Genomic DNA, 13505 nt, shown 5'->3' with positions numbered 1-13505 from the left:
ATCCTGGTGGAGGGGCGCAGGACTAGCTGCCTGTTTGACACGGGCAGCACTGAGAGTTTTATTCACCCGGACACAGTGCAACACTGCGGACTCGTGACACGGCCGGTAAGCCAGAGAGTCACCATGGCTTCTGGGTCACATTCCACAGACATCTGGGTGGGTTGTGTAGCGACATTGGTGGTGCAGGGCACAGAATATCGGAACTTTGCGCTACTGGTCATGCCTCAACTGTGCGCACCTACGCATTTGGGGCTGGACTTCCAGAGCCACCTCGAAAGTGTGACTACGGCATATGACGGGCCCCTCCCACCACTCACTGTCAGGAATCCTCAGTTTTGTGGGACTTCGTCATATACCTCACTACTGACCACACACACACACCGACCCACACATCCCACCCAGCACCATGCCGACAACTCCACCACTGACACCACTTGCAGCCTCTCCACCCTCAAGATCCCTCCCCCACCGCTGTTCACCAACCTGACCCCCGACTGTAAACCTGTGGCAACTAAAAGCAGGAGGTACAGCGCGGGGGACAGGGCCTTCATTCAGTCGGAGGTGCAGCGGCTGCTCAGGGAGGGGATCATTGAGCCAAGCACAAGTCCTTGGAGGGCCCAGGTGGTTGTTGTTCGGACTGGGCAGAAAAATAGGATGGTCGTGGACTATAGCCAGACCATCAATAGGTTCACTCAGCTTGACGCGTACCCCCTACCCCGCATCACGGATATGTTCAACCAGATAGCTCAGTACAAGGTGTACTCGACAACAGATCTGAAATCCGCTTATCACCAGCTCCCCATCCGCCCAGAGGACCGCCCCTACACCGCCTTCGAGGCGGGCGGCAGGCTCTATCACTTCCTGCACGTCCCCTTTGGTGTCATAAATGGTGTCTCAGTCTTCCAGAGGGAAATGGACCAGATGGTGAACCAGTGCCAACTGAAGGCCACGTTCCCATATCTGGATAATATCACCATCTGCGGTCACAACTGGCTGGATCACAACGCCAACCTCCAACGATTTTTCCAAGTGGCCGAAGCCCTGAACCTTACTTATAACAGGGACAAGTGTGTGTTCGGAACCGCTCGACTCGCTATCCTAGGGTATGTCGTGGAAAACGGGGTAATTGGCCCTGATCCCGATCGTATGCGCCCCCTGTTGGAACTCCCTCTTCCCACCACCGTCAAAGCCCTCAGACGGTGCCTGGGCTTCTTTTCCTATTACACCCAATGGGTCCCCCATTGCGCAGATAAGGCCCGCCCCCTGGTCAAATCTACCACATTTCCCCTCTCTGCTGCAGCCCGCGCGGCCTTCAGCCGCATTAAAGGGGACATTGCCAAAGCAACAATGCATGTGGTGGATGAGACCATTCCCTTCCAAGTAGAGAGTGACACCTCCGATTTCGCGCTGGCTGCTACCCTCAATCAGGCAGGCAGGCCGATAGCATTCTTTTCTCGTATCCTTCAAGGCCTTGAAATTCGGCACTCGGTGGTGGAGAAAGAAGCCCAGGCCATAGTGGACGCTATGAGGCACTGGAGGCACTATCTCGCCGGCAAAAGGTTCACCTTGCTGACTGACCAGCGCTCAGTTGCATTCATGTTCAGCAACCAACAGCGGGGCAAAATCAAAAATGATAAAATTTTGTGGTGGAGAATAGAACTCTCCACCTGCAACTATGACATCCTGGAAGGCTCAATGAGCCCTGTGTTGCCTTTTTGGCAGTTATTTAGTTTATAATATTTTTGCTTTAGTAAGTCGTTTGTTAGCATTCTAGTTAAAGTTAGGATAGTTTAAAGTAAATTCGTTGTCTGTGATATATCGCGGCATGCGATGACGTCACATCCGGTTTCGCCGCGTCTTGTGGGAAAATACCGGTTTGGAGAAATGGGAAGGTGGGGGCTGACATGTGCGATATCAGCGCAAGAAAAGTTGTCTTCTACGCATTAGAAACATAGTGAGGCAACGCTGTAAGTCATGAGATAATCGATATGTTGAATTAAAATGTTAACGCCGATCCTGTCAAAAGTAACGATGGTCGATAAGGTTCATGTTTTCGTTAGTTAAAGAGTTGTGGATAGTTTGCGTTGAAGTGTATTTAAAGGAGTCAATGGTGCAGGTAGATTCTGACTGTATGCTGCACTTTAATGTAATGTAGTTGTTGTAGTTTTACTTTTGCAAGTATTTACAATGTAAATGTAATATCAAGAAGGAAACAAATGCTGTACAAATCTTGTATTGTTTTATCAACAGTTTTCACCATATATTAATGAGGAAGAGTGAACAGTAAACGGTTAATCTTACTGTGATCCTGTTTTCATTGACTACGGTCTACCTCGGTGTTTAGTTCAGCGTTATCTTACACGCCGAGCGAGAACACTACAAGCCCCCTGATGCCCTATCCCGGGGAGCGTGTGCCAGCGCACAGCTCGACCAGCTATACGCCCTCCATGCACATCTTTGCCATCCGGGGTCACCCGATTTTACCATTTCATGAAAGCTCGGAACCTGCCGTACTCCCTTGAGGACATCAGGATGATGACCAGGGACTCCCAAATCTGCGCTGAGTGCAAACCGCACTTCTACCGTCCTGAAATGGCACAACTTGTCAAGGCCACCCGCCCTTTTGAGCGACTGAGTGTTGACTTTAAGGGCCCCCTTCCCTCCACCGACCGCAATGTCTACTTTCTCAACATTATCGACGAGTACTTGCGATTCCCCTTTGCCATCCCCTGCCCCGACACCACTGCCACGTCCGTCATAAAAGCCCTGCGCCAGCTCTTCACTCTGTTTGGATATCACTGCTATATCCACAGTGATAGAGGGTCCTCCTTTATGAGTGATGAGCTGCGCCAGTACCTGCTGGTTAGGGGCATTGCTACTAGTAGGACCACGAGCTATAATCCCCGGGGAAATGGACAGGTGGAGAGGGAGAATGCCACAGTGTGGAAGGCCACACTTTTAGCCCTTAAGTCAAAAGGGTTGCCGGTCTCTCGATAGCAGGAGGTCCTCCCTGAGGCGCTCCACTCTATCCGCTCTCTGTTATGTACGTCCACCAATGCCACCCCTCACGAGCGCCTATTCTCTTTTCCCAGGAAGTCTGTCACTGGGACCACCCTACCAGTTTGGTTGACGTCCCCAGGGCCAGTGCTGCTCCGGAAACATGTGAGGAGCAATAAATACTCCCCAATGGTCGAGAGGGTTCACCTTCTACATGCGAACCCCCAGTATGCCTACGTGGCCTTACTTGATGGGCGGGAGGGCATGGTCTCCGTCCGTGATCTGGCGCCCGCAGGAGCAGCAGACCACTACCCCAAACACTCCACGGTAACTATGAACCCTGTACCCGAGGTGACACCGTGCACACCGAGCCCTACACAGACTCCTCACGACACTCCTATACCAGGCGCCTCGCACATGCATGAGGGATCACTGATGCCTAGTGGGCTGACACCTCCAGTCAGGCCAGAACCAGCACAACCACCGTCTCCGGTGCAATCACCACCGGCACCTGCGCAATCACAGCCGGTGCTACATAGATCGCAGCGACTGATTTTACCACCTGATAGACTTAACCTGTAAATATACTTGAAAGAAACTTCGCCCCATGGGGACTCTCTTTTAAAACAAAGGGGGGGTGAATGTGGTGAACTACATATACCTGTCTGGACACGCCCCCCCCCCCCCACTGACTGCTCCCGTGGCTCCTCCCACAGACCCCGGTATAAAGGCGATTGGGGCCTGAGCCCTGCCCTCAGTCTCCAGGATGTTGCATGGTGGTCAATTGCTGCTTGTTCCTTCTTCCAGTCAATAAAAGCCGATATCTTGCCTCACGTCTCAGAGAGTTATTGATGGTGCATCACTGAGAGACGAACATCCTCCCCAGTTTATACAGAATCTGGCTGCCGTTTGCAGCACCCATCAATTCTGACCATATTTCCTGTCCTGCTGCTGAAAAGCATCCCAATAGCTTGATGCTACCTCCACAATACTATATTAGCAGCTGTGTTACCTGGCAGATGTGTGGTATTAGATTTATGCCACATGTATCACTTTGTGTTGAGGCCAGAAAGTTCAAATATAGTCTCATTCGACCATAAGACCTTCTTCCACATATTTTCAGTATCTTTGAAAAGAGGCTTTGTGAAGTCTTTATGGGCAAGGATATGCTTTTTTTAATAACCATATAACCATTACAGCACGGAAACAGGCCATCTCGGCCCTTCTAGTCCGTGCCGAATGCTTACTCTCACCTAGTCCCACTGGCCTGCACTCAGCCCATAACCCTCCATTCCTTTCCTGTCCATTTACCTATCCAATTTTACTTTAAATGACAATACCGAACCTGTGTCTACCACTACTACTGGAAGCTCGTTCCACACAGCTACCATTCTCTGAATAAAGAAATTCCCCCTCGAGTTACCCTTAAACTTTTGCCCCCTAACTTTTGTGGTACACTGACTGGAAATCTGTTTAGGATTGATGGGAAGATGAAAGCTGCTAACTACTGAGAGATCCTGGATGAAAATCTGTTAGCCTCTGCCAGAAAGCTTAAACTCGTGAAGAAGTTTGTCTTTCAGGAAGACAACGACCTAAAACACACTGCCAGGGCAACCGTGGAGTGGCTTCGAATGAAGTAAATTGATATCCTTGAGTGGCCCAGTCAGAGTCCTGATCTCAACTGGATTACACATCACTAGCAAGTCCATCCCAACTAACCTGGTACAAAGTGGAGCAATGGTCAAGATCAGGTCACCCACATAAAAAATGATTTTCCCTTTTTCCTCGCAAATTACATTGATTACAAGTAGTATCATCCAGATGCGGTATTGCAAAAGGGATCATTACCCAAAGTGATACGCTTCATTCATGGTTATAACTCAGATGACCAAGCTCCATGCTCTGGATTTCTTTCCCTAATCTCTTTTTTTGGGACCCTGGTCAAAACACAACTCTTTAACCAAGGACTTAGTCATTCTTAATTTTGATTGGATCTCTGAAAAAGGATGTTCTTCCAATTTTTTAAGAATATAAAGCATAGAAGCAAGCCAATTCTAAGGAATAGCATATGCAGGAAATACAAAACTAGATAAAACAAGTTTTGAAGATGCAGTTGAAGTGAGGGAGTGAGCAAAACAGAAATTGATATCTGAAGCAGTGAAAGGTAGGAGAGATGGAACGCTAAAAGTTGCTGATGGACTCAGGTGAAAGAAGATGGCAAAACTATTTATTAACAAAAGTGTTTGAGAAGAGGTCAAGATTAGATCATCCACTATCTTACTGATTGGCAGCGCAGACAGAAAGGATCAAGGCCAACTCCTACTTCTATTCCTTACCTTCCCTTTGGAGCTAAATGCATTGAACATAGAATAGTACAGCACAATACAGGCCCTTTGGCCCACAATGTTGTGCTGACCCTCAAACCCTACCTCACATATAACCCCCCACCCACCTTAAATTCCTCCATATACCTGTCTAGTAGTCTCTTAAATTTCACTAGTGTATCTGCCTCCACCACTGACATCATTCCACGCACCAACCACTCTCTGAGTGAAAAACCTTCCTCTAATATCCCCCTTGAACTTCCCTCTCCTTACCTTAAAGCCATGTCCTCTTGTATTGAGCAGTGGTGCCCTAGGGAAGAGGCGCTGGCTGTCCACTCTGTCTATTCCTCTTAATATCTTGTACACCTCTATCATGTCTCCTCTTATCCTCCTTCTCTCCAAAGAGTAAAGCCCTAGCTCCCTTAATCTCTGATCATAATCCATACTCTCTAAACCAGGCAGCATCCTGGTAAATCTCCTCTGTACCCTTTCCAATGCTTCCACATCCTTCCTATAGTGAGGCGACCAGAACTGGACACAGTACTCCGTGTGGCCTAACTAGAGTCTTATAGAGCTACATTATTACATCGTGTCTCTTAAACTCTATCCCTCGACTTATGAAATCTTTCTTAACTACCCTATCTACCTGTGAGGCAACTTTCAGGGATCTGTGGACATGTACCCCCAGATCACTCTGCTCCTCCACACTACCAAGTATCCTGCCATTGAGTTAGGGCATATGTGCAGCCCAGAGTTGGGCAGTGTGGAATTTGCATTAAGTTTCCAGAAAGTCTACGTATTAACTGCAGAAAGGTGCTGGAATACAGCCAGCAATATCATGAAGGATCCCACCCACCCCGTTTATGGACTGTTTGTCCCACTCCCATCAGGGAGGACAGCCAGACTCAAAAGCAGTTTCCCCAAGCAGTAAGGCTGATCAGCACCTCCACCCAGTAACTCACCCCCGCCTCTACTTTACCATTTCCTGTCAGGGTCACCTTATGCATAGTGTCACTTTATGGAGTTACAATCAATCTATGTAGATAAGCTATCTTCTGTATTTATATTTATTGTATTATTCTGATCTTTATCTTAATTTTTGTGCTGCATTGGATCTGGAGTAACAATTATTTCATTCTCCTTTATACTTGTGTATTGGAAATGATATTAAACAATCTTGAATCAAGCCTGCTGTTTTACCTACAAGGTAAAACATGACAGTGCAGGATAAATTATTACAGTCACAAAAAAGTGCAGTGCAGATGGACAGTAAGGTGCAAGGTCACTTCGAGGTGGATTGTCTTGACGAAGGGTTTCGGTCTGAAATGTCAGCTGTTCACGCTTTTCCATAGGTGCTGCCTACCCTGCTGACTTCCTCCAGCATTTTGTGTGTATTACAGACATCCCACCTCTCCCGGAAGTTCTGGGAGTCTCCCGCATATTGATAACAGCTCCCTGACACCCGCAAATTATATACAATATCCTGGAAATCAATTTTTTTGAGAGGGAGGGGAAGAGCGAGAGGGAGCATCCTGATTGGTCTCTCTTTGTGCTAAGTAGACCTATCAGTTTTCTCTGTGGGCGGACTTCAAAGTCGACTTCTCTCCCTCTCTCTCTTTCATTGTCCATCAGTTCAGTTTAGTGTACTGCTATCAATAATAGCCAAATTATTCCATTAGTTCGATCTTGTAAATATAAAGAGATTGCTATCTCTGATCATGCTCCTGTGCTTTTATCTTTAAATCTTCCTGGTTTTCCTCAAACAGATTCTGGCGTTTTAATCTAACTTTGTTATCTGACGAGGATTTTTAAAGTTTCTTGGAGAGGCAAATTATTTTTTTTTTGAAGAGAATATGGTAGAGGAGACTTCTAGCCTTTTATATGGGATGCCTTTAAGGCATATATTAGAGGACAAATCATTTCTTATACTGCAAGTGTTAAGAAAAAAGCTAATAGAGAATTAATTTAGCCAATCAGCTGAAACAATTAGACCAAGAATATGCCTTGGCTTCAGATCCTGTTCTATATAAAACACAGGTTGAAATTAAAACTAAATATGACCTTTTATTACCATATCCTATTGAAACTCAACTAACTCCTAAAGGATAAAAGTCATTTTTATATTCACGGAGATAAAACAGGTAAATTATTGGCTAACCAAATTAAAACTTCTATTGCTATCTGACAGATTAAAGAAATTTGTAAATCTAATGGTGTCAGGACAACTGATCATTTAGAAGTAAATGATACCTTTACAGAATTTTATTCTAAACTTTATAGTGCTGACCCTCCTAAAGATAATACTGTAATTAATATTTTTTAGACCAATTAAATATTCCTATACTTTCTGTGGATAACAGAAGACAGTTGGATCAACCTATTTCTCATGAAGAAGTTGCTGAGGCTGTACGTTCATTGCGCTTAGGGAAGGCTCCGGGTCCTGACGAATTTTCTGGAGAATTTTATAAGGGTTTTTCCTCACTGCTTATACCTCATTTATGTTCAGTCTTTTCAGATTCCTTTAAGTTGGGTAGGTTGCTGCAATCTTTTTATGAAGCTTCTATTTTGTTTATCCTTAAAAAGAATAAGAACTCAACTGAAAGCTCTTCATACAGACCAATCTCCTTACTCAATGTTGATACTAAAATCCTATCCAAAGTTCCGGCTTGTAGGATTAAAAATATCTTACCATCTATCATTTCTGATGATCAGACTGGATTTATTAAAAATTGATATTCCGACTTTAAAAATTGTTGTTTATTAAATGTTATCTATTCTCCTTCTAAGGAGATATCAGAATGTGTGATATACTGAGACGCTGAGAAGGCTTTCAATCCGGTTGAATGGCACAATTTATTTAAAATTTTAGAAAAATTTAATTTTGGGCCCAATTTTACTCAATTGATTAAATTACTTTATTTACCTCCTTCTGCGCGGTTTCTTACTAATTCTCAGACTTCTAAACCATTTAAACTTCAACATGGAACTAGACAAGGCTGTCCTTTGAGCCTTTTGCTCTTTGACCTGGCCTTAGAACCCTTCGCTATTGCCTTTCGAGAATCTAGTTATAACACTGGTATTTTGCGGAAGGGTACTACCCACAAAGTTTCACTTTATGCTGATGACTCATTGCTTTTTATTCTGCACTTTCTCTACTCTCGTTTTAGCCAGTTTTCTGGATATAAATTGAACCTACGTAAGAGTGAACTTTTTCCTTTGAATAATTTGGTATCAACTAATACTAAAATGAATATTTATAATTTTATATACCTCTTCCAGGCTTTACCCGTCTTTATTCCTAAATCATTTTTTGATTCTGTTGACTCTATTTTATCTTCTTATATACGGAAAGATAAATGTCTTCGACTGAATGAAGTTTATCTTCAGAAAGTTAAAAAGAATGGAGGTTCAGTTTTACCAAATTTTAGGTTTTATTATTGGGCAGTTAATATACAGAATCTTACATTTTGGTTATATTATATTAATCATGAGGACTGTCTGGGGTGGGTTTGTTTAGAAGCTAATTCTGTTAATACATTTTCTATTATCCCTCTTTTCACTTCCTTTATCTTTAAGTAGAATAACTGATAACGTGGTAGTTAAACATACCTTGAGGATCTGGATACAATTTAGAAACTTCGGTTTATTGAGATTTTCCCTTTCTAGCCCCATTTTTCTTAATTATTTTTTAAGCCCTCTATGACTGATGTAGTTTTTAAACAATGGGATAGATTGGGTATTCAATGTTTCCAGTATTTATTTGTTGGAGGAAGTCTTTCTTCCTTCGACCAACTGTCAACTAAATATAGTTTACCAAAAACACACTTTTGTCGATATTCACAAATTAGAGATTTACTGCGATCTCAATTATATACATTTCCTAAAAGTCCTGATAAGAACTTATTAGATGAAATTTTCAGTTTGAAACCTTTTTATAATGGTTCAATATCCAATATCTATGATATGTTGATGGGAATGAGAAATGATTCTTTAGACAAAATCAAAAATCTTTGGGAACAAGATTTACAGATTTCAATTTCTGAAGAAACTTGGGAGTGAAATTTTTAAACTGGTTAATACTTCATTGTTATGTGGCTGTCATTCCCTCCTACAATTTAAAGTGGCCCATAGGGTTTATATGACCAAGGATAAGCTATCTAATTTTTTGATGGATGTATCTCCCTACTGTGATAGGTGTAACAATAGAGAAGCTTCATTCATATGTTTTGGACATGTCCAAGTTTTGAAAAATATTGGAAGTATTCCAAACTTTTTCTGTAGTTTTTAAAGTAAAATTTAAGCCTAACCCTTTGACTGCCTTACTTGGTATTGTTGGATGGGTAAATATCATTTTGAAGACATCTGACCTGCACATTCTGGCTTTTATCTCACTAATAGCTAGGAGGGCGCTCTCGCTTAAATGGAAGGATACTGCTCTGCCTAATCACATTTAGTGGTTACTGGACATTATGGCATGCTTAAATTTATTAAAGATTTGTTGTTCAATTTCTGAATCTAACCAAGATTTTCAAAATTTGTGGGTACCATTTTTGAATTATTTTCAAAACCTTTGATTTCCCATTAAAGTACAGATGCTGGTTAATAGCATATTTCACTATCTGATAACGTTTTTGTTTTCCTTTTTTGCTTTACCAAACAGCTTCGGCTTTGGTAGTGGGGTTAGATATATATATTATTCATATCTCGACATACAAATTAATCTATTCTAAATGAATATAGGGTAAGTAATTTGTTAATGTGATTCAAATATAATGTATTCGGTATTATATCTTTCTTTCGTTTTATAATTTGTAGCTTCTTGAACTCTGCATTCTTCTATGTAGAAATTAATAAAAATTTTGAAAAAGAAAGTTTATGTCCTGTTGCGCCATGGCAGAGTGTTCCAAAAAAAGAAAATATAAAACGTACTTCACTCCAGACTACACTAAAGTGTACTCCTGTCTAATAGGGGTCAAAAATAATGACAGTGTTGCTCGCTGCACTGTTTGCAACGGTGACTTTTCTATTGCCCGTGGTGGGTTAAATCACTGTGAGGTGAGTTTAACAGGTGTCATTCGTGCATTAGCAAAGCTAACGTTATTTAAACTAGCTGGCTAGCTTGTAAGGAGTTACTCTACTAATGTCCTACGTGATGAGGCCAAACTCCTTGTAGACTTGCTTGAAGTTGTAATAGATTAAAAAAATGACTCCATGATAATATAAGTACATATTTTAATGTCACATTTTCTGCATTTACCCAACTTGGTTTACAGATTAGACAAAATCAGTAAAGTATTACATACATCCTTGGAGGTTGACTGGAGGGGTTCGCGGGGGTGCTACCTCCCTGAAACGAGTTTTTACAGGGTGGGATGTCTGGTATTACTTTGATTTCCAGCATCTGCAGATTTTCTCTTGTTTGTGGTCCATCTTATTGTACTAGGGAACCATTCAAAGGATAGAAAATATTCCTTAGTCTGGTGGTGCATGCTGTCAGGCTTTTGCATCTTCTGCCCACTGGTGCTGGCGACAGAACATCTAGGGTAGGTGGGACGACTGATTACACTGGCTGCTGAACTGAGGAAGCAAAAAGTGTCCATGGGAGCCAGATGGTTTTAATGAAATGCTGAACTGTGTCTGCAGTTTCTTGTGGTCTTCTTGGACAGAGCTGTTGCCATAACAAGCAACGAAGCAGCTATTACAAATGGCAAAGGTCAAGGTGTGCATGCTGAATTTCTCTGGCATCTTGACAAAGCAGAGGCACTGGCTCAACATTCTTGACCTTGGTGTCATCGTGGCCGGATCATTACAGGCTATTAGTGATGCTCATTCCGAGGAACTTGAAGCTGTGACCCTCAGCACTGTTAATGTAGACAGAAGGATGCGTGCATTAGCCCTCTTCCAGGAGTCAATAAACAACTGTTTTGTTTTGACTGACATTAGGGGAACGTCGTTATGATGAACTTTGGCCCGTAATCCTCTCTGCCCTGGTGAACCAAGCGCTCAACCAGATACATCTGGAACGCCCTGCCTCCATCAGCCCCTCGGCAGTGTCCAGCCGCCCTCCCGGGGTCGGGGGCAGCGCGGTTCCCGTCGCCGCCGCCGCCGCCATTTTGTGCAGCGAGCGGGCGGGCGGGCGGGCGGGAGCGAGCGAAATGGCGGCGGGCGCGGGAGGCGGTGCGGTGCGGCTTTCGGGCCGAGCTAGGGCAAAGGTAGGAGTACCTGATCAGACCAGCCACTGCTCGTAACTCCTTTCTATTGGTTTAAAAAATATTTACAGCCATTATTTCCTTATTTCATCGCCCAGTTTGTGGTTCAGGTATGAACCAAACACGCACGTATTTGCGGAGAGGGGCGAGCTGGCACCCTCCCTGCTCTTCAGTGAGACCAATCCTCTCCTTCCCGTCAGTTCTCCCACCGGTCATTCCAAACTCGTCCCGAGTCCTGATCCACCCTCCCTGTCCCGCTCCCCCCACATGCCCCAGCCCCCCCTTCCCGCTCCCATCTCTACAAGTACCCCAGCCCTCATTGCCGTGTTCCCATCAAATACCCCACTAACTCCTATTGCCCTGCTCCTACCAAGTGTCTCAGCTCCATTGCCCCTCTCCCATCATGTGCCTCACCACCCCTCTTACCCTATCCCTATCAAATGCCCCACTACCCCATTGCCCTGTTCCCATCAAATGCCCTACTACCTCCTTTGCCCTGTTCCAATCAAATGACCCACTACCCCCATTACCGTGTTTCCATCATATGCCTCTCTACCCCCTATTGCCCCTGCTCTTATCAAATGCCCCAACATTCCCATTACCTTCCCATCAAGTGCCTCACAACTCCCCATTGCCCTGCTTGGTGCTAATCATATGGCCTCTCCAGTTACAGTGCTTTGTAAAATTATCCAGTCTACACCTTTCAGTCACATAAATGACTTACAATCTATGATTTTGAGCAATTTAACTGAATTTTTATTTGTGAATTGCATACTCCTTTTTCACAGTAGAGCCCAAAAACAGGGAAAATGGTAAAGCCTGAAAAACTAAAAACTCAAAATTGGAAATGTCGACAGCTTAAAAGTATTCATCCCCTTTGCACCTCTTGCAGCTTTTACAGCTAGTAGTCCTTTTGGATAAGTTGCTATTAACTTTGTGCAACGTGATGGAGCAAGATTTGCCCATTCTGCCTTACAAAGTTGCTCCAGGGGTTGAGGAGCAGCGATGGACAGCCAGAAATGTTTGATCAGGTTATGGTCAGGACTCTGACTGGGCCACTCAAAGACATCAACTTTCTTCTTTTGAAACCCATTCCATGGTTGCTCTGGCATGTGTGCTTTTGATCGTTGTCCAGCTGAAAGACAGACTTCCTCCCCATTTTAAGCTTTTTTGGCAGAGGCTAGCAGGTTTTTAATGTAGAATCTCTATTTAGCAGCATTCATCTTCCCATCAGTTTTGACCAGGCTTCCAGTCTGCTGTCGAAAAGCATCCCCAGAACTTGATGCTACCTTCACCATACTTAGAGTAGGGATGATATACCCTGGATGATGCACCAAATTAGATTTATGTCACACATACTGCTTAGCGTTGAGGCCAAAAAGTTCAAATATAGTCTCATCTGACCACAAGACCTTCTTCCACACAGTAACATAGAAAACCTACAGCACAATACAGGCCCTTCGGCCCACAAAGTTGTGCCAAACATTTCCCTGCTTTAGAAATTACTAGGTTTACCCATAGCCCTATATTTTTCTAAGCTCCATGTACTATCCAAAAGTCTCTTAAAAGACCCTATCGCATCTGCCTCCACCACCGTTGCTGGCAGCCCATTCCATGCACTCACCACTCTGAGTAAAAAACTTACCCCTGACATGTCCTCTGTACCTACTCCCCAGCGCCTTCTCCTCAGCACCTTAAACCCATGTCATCTTGTGGCAACCATTTCAGCCCTGGGAAAAATCCTCTGACCATCCACACGATCAATGACACTCATCATCTTATACACCTCTATCAGGTCACCTCTCATGCTTCTTCGCTCCAAGGAGAAAAGGCTGAGTTCACTCAACCTATTCTCATAAGGCATGCTCCCCGATCCAGACAACACCCTTGTAAATCTTCTCTGCACCCTTTCTATGGCTTCCACATCCTTCCTGTATCTTTTCGGTATCTTCCAAGTGACGCATTGCAAAGTCTT

General features: G+C 43.9%; 1 protein-coding gene across 4 annotated transcripts in view; it reads left to right on the top strand.

Moving 5' to 3' along the window:
• Nucleotides 1-11449: 11449 nt before the first annotated feature.
• The window catches only part of klhl22 (kelch-like family member 22), a 136915-nt gene continuing 134859 nt past the window's right edge, over nucleotides 11450-13505 (top strand). For 3 of the 4 annotated variants that reach the window (XM_059983315.1, XM_059983310.1, XM_059983314.1), the window contains exon 1: nucleotides 11470-11533. The gene's annotated coding sequence lies outside the window, so the exon portion shown is untranslated. Of the gene's footprint in view, nucleotides 11534-13505 lie in introns of all 4 variants that reach the window. The other variant, XM_059983313.1, reaches the window with a different exon arrangement.

The sequence above is a fragment of the Hypanus sabinus genome, chromosome 10 (assembly GCF_030144855.1).
Source record: "Hypanus sabinus isolate sHypSab1 chromosome 10, sHypSab1.hap1, whole genome shotgun sequence".
Classification (NCBI taxonomy): domain Eukaryota; kingdom Metazoa; phylum Chordata; class Chondrichthyes; order Myliobatiformes; family Dasyatidae; genus Hypanus; species Hypanus sabinus.
Note: the sequence above shows the minus strand (reverse complement) of the source record. Positions and strands in the feature narration are given on the sequence as shown.